The 3,809-nt window shown below is 38.6% G+C and overlaps 1 pseudogene; it reads left to right on the top strand.

Annotated features, from left to right (window-relative positions):
* The first annotated feature begins 3,357 nt into the window (after positions 1-3,357).
* The window catches only part of LOC110028755, a 2,921-nt pseudogene continuing 2,469 nt past the window's right edge, over positions 3,358-3,809 (top strand).

Raw genomic sequence — 3,809 nt, forward strand, 5'->3', positions numbered from 1 at the left:
AGTTTCTAGACCTCAACCAAAAGTGAGGTCAACAGGAATGTTTGCAGGGGTTCTTCTTGCCCTTGTCATAGTTGTAATAGTGTCTGAGAGTACTTTTAGGATTTTTGCACACTAGTGAACTTCACTATGATCATTCTCTTGAATTCCACAAAGAGGTAATTACTCATAGTGGAAGATTATTGAGCTACCAGAGGGAATGTTCCTTTAAGATCATGAAGAAAATTTGACATGTATGTGCATCACTTATTCTTGATATGCATATTATCAACTCAAAAAAAAATGACATGATTAGACAAGTTAGATTTCCCTTGATAGAAATCTAAGTTTGAGATTTTGAAATTTTTGGGCACCTTAAATTCAAAGTTCTACCTGGAGAGAGCATTCTTGAGATGATTAGTCGCGGGGTGACATATGATCAGTCAATAAGACGAGGTGGCCATACACAACAAGCTCAGGGAAGCCTCTTCAATATCTCACGTTGGAAGCTTCAATCCTATCTCCTCTAAGGATGTCTGAGACAACTCTCATGATGTGTATGGTGTGAGCACTAGTTAGATCATTATGGTCTTCTTCTGTGGAAGATTTTTTATGTCGCTGAGTGAAAGCTCAAAGTGCAATTAATTCTTTCAATTTTTCTGCTCTGATAAGCTCTTCAATCAAAGTCTACGGGTGCAATATTCCTATACGGCATGCTCGTGGCTCTTGTGATAGGTGTGAAACATTTTTGTGTCACAGAAATATCTTCTAGCTTTCATTGAAATGGGGTTCTAGAAAAAAAAAATTACTCTAGATGGTCTCCGCTACTTTTGCCATTGAGACCCTCAGTAGGGTTGACTGGGGATCATGAGTTGAAGGCAGTGGCCTCTGAAGATAGCAATCCACCAGTTACTCCTAATTTTGAATCTTTCCCACCATTTTAGGTGTTGTCTTGGCTAACATGTATGCCCCTAGTAAGGGCAAGGGTGTTTATCATCATATCGTGGTTGCATTGGTGGTTACAGAGGGTGACTTAATTTCCATTCCAAAGATTTCTATGTCACTGATTGAAAGCTCCAAGTGCAAATAGTGCATTTTTCAATGTCCAAAGGTTTGAGAACTTGAAATGTTTGGGCACCTTAAATTCAGAGATTTACTTGGAGAAAGCATTTTTTAGAGGATTAAGTTGTGGGTATTGATGTGTCCTACCTTTCACGGACTAGGGGTGCTAATTCTGCACTATTTGGGTAATATGTGTCGTTGCTCACACTTAGGGCTGGTGATAGGTCTCTCCCAACATTAGTGCCTGATCATTATTGGTATGCGATGAATTTTGGCTAGGATGGTTGAACTGCCCCTAGGACAAGCATCTCTCTGATCATTTCCACACCTACTTCTTGAGCTCTTGGTTATGTTGAGCTACAAAATCTTGGGTGAATTTTCTAATGCATGCGAGAGCTTTCTTCTCTTCTATTTTGTGGCATGATCAATGCTCAACGCATTTTTTTAGGGTGTTGAATCCATATTTGTCTCAAAATCACGCTTGAAGAATAGTGTGTAAATGAAGAGGGAGAAAGAGAATGTTATGAGGAATAGGAGAGGAAACAGATGAAGGGAAGAAAGATCAGAGAAAAGTGCCTGGTATTGAGGTTTCTCCTTTCTTGGACAAAAGGATCATAGAAAGGCCTCTATTACATTTAATTTTCTCTATTTCTAATGGTTTGACCTTAATGAAAAGATGTATTTGGAATGCCAAAACCAGGAAATGCGGGTCCCTCTAATTCTTGTTGCCCCCATCTATCATGGTATGTGATCTTGAAAGGAGTTGGTTCCGAGTTAGGTGGTGGAAACATGAAAGTGAGTCACTCGACCTCAAGTCGCTAACTTCTAATGTCCAACCTCAGGTTCTACGCTGCTTGCTTATCTCTAGATATTCACCCCCAACCTCTCGACCATCTATCACCTAGTTGTAGTCACTCGGTCTTGGTTACTCGATCTTAGTCACCCAGCCTCGAGCTCTTCGCTTTCCTGACTTGTGATTACATCCAACAGCCCCACAACCAGTACTCCCTCATGATGGTTTTTTCCAGCTAACACATTCCGAGCCATTTGATTCCCAATGATTCAGACCATCCAATGTATAACTACCTAGACAACCTCTTTTAAGTTATACATTATCTATGTTCAAAACTTTCAAATAGCCACTTTTCCAGTCCCTACAATGCGCCGACACATTATAATAGCAAGACATATAGCCCTCAACATATGAAGAACATCATCAAGTGCTGTAAACATGCATAAAAAGTGATGGGCACTCATTCATCTATCAAATTAAAAAAAAACAAAATGATGCACTACTATTACAGAAGAATGTCTATCACAAGTCTATAACACTCATTATCATATGAATAGCGTTAAATGAATTTATACATTATATTATTTTAAATCATATTTGTGTCATATATTTATCAATAAAAGACATACATAAAAAAATAAAAATAAAACTGAAAAAAAAAAAAACGCATTACTTACATCTTTACATCAACTCCAATCCCACCCACTCAAATTTTATAACAATTTATCCATTTCAACCAAGCAAAATTCTCATCTAACCCATCTCCCACTCCAATAAAAGATGAATCAGAATAAAAGATAATGATATTAAATCCACACCTCCATGACCAAAAACCAAAAGTCAGACTCAAACTCTCTCATTTCATAATTATCTATAGCAGTACTTGTATCACTCTGCTAACCACTCACGAGCAAACCAACAAAACTTGTACAAATTCAAACGCAAAGTAACTGCTGACACCAATACCCATCACATACACGTACACAACCATGCAGAAAGTGTTCATACTCCTACATATTCTTCCATGATTGGTACGCTTAAAAGGTTTGTTGGGGGCAACTACAGCTTATTGAAGAATCTAATGATAACTTAATTAAAAATAATTTGCTGATATGCTAGATGTGGTATCTATTATAATTTTTTTATTTTTTTAGAAAAGCAAGACCGCAGACAGAAAACTGCCACCGCACCTAGATAGGTTTGGTGTTAAAATGCTGTTTTCAGCATTTTGAAAACTCATAAGCTGCGAAAACGCATTTTACCCAAATAGACCTGTTGCATTTTCAAAACGCAACCGTACCAAATAAGCTGCCGCCCTAAAGCACGAGAATATAAAAATAAAGTAGTTTAGAAAGCTAATTCTAGAGAGTTACTCAGATGGCAATTAGCTTTGCTACTCCACACCAAACCCACCAACTTTAGTTGATCTCCACCTTGACTAAACTATCAACTAAACTATCACTTTACCATAAATTTGCAGCACGAGCTAATAACTCCACCATGACCGTTTCCATCCTTAACAAATATATAAGTTGAGTAAGTTCCAACCTTCTCCTCCCACTCGCTAGTAGCCGGATCAGAACTGAACAAAACAAAAAAATAGAGGAGAGAAATGGAAGGTGTAAGTTTGTCAAAGTCATTATTTCTTGAGTTGGCTGTGATGATTTGTGTGCTGGGAGTTCTGGGGAGGTCAGTAATGGCGCAAGACAAATCGAAGCTAACTTTAGATTACTACGATAAATCGTGCCCAAATGCGCAGCCGATTGTGCGCAAGGAAATGGATTGTGCCGTGCGTGAAAATCCGCGCAATGCAGCCGCAATCCTTCGGCTTCATTTTCATGACTGTTTTGTTCAGGTCAGTTGGTCTTGTTTTGGAGAGAATATTACGTGCGATATATGTACGTGGATTGATAGAATTGGAATGGTGTTGACGTTAGGGCTGGAAACGAGCCGAGCTCTAGCGAGCTCAGGGTTGGCT

Source organism: Phalaenopsis equestris, unplaced genomic scaffold (genome assembly GCF_001263595.1).
Source record: "Phalaenopsis equestris unplaced genomic scaffold, ASM126359v1 Scaffold000523, whole genome shotgun sequence".
NCBI classification, from domain to species: Eukaryota; Viridiplantae; Streptophyta; class Magnoliopsida; order Asparagales; family Orchidaceae; genus Phalaenopsis; species Phalaenopsis equestris.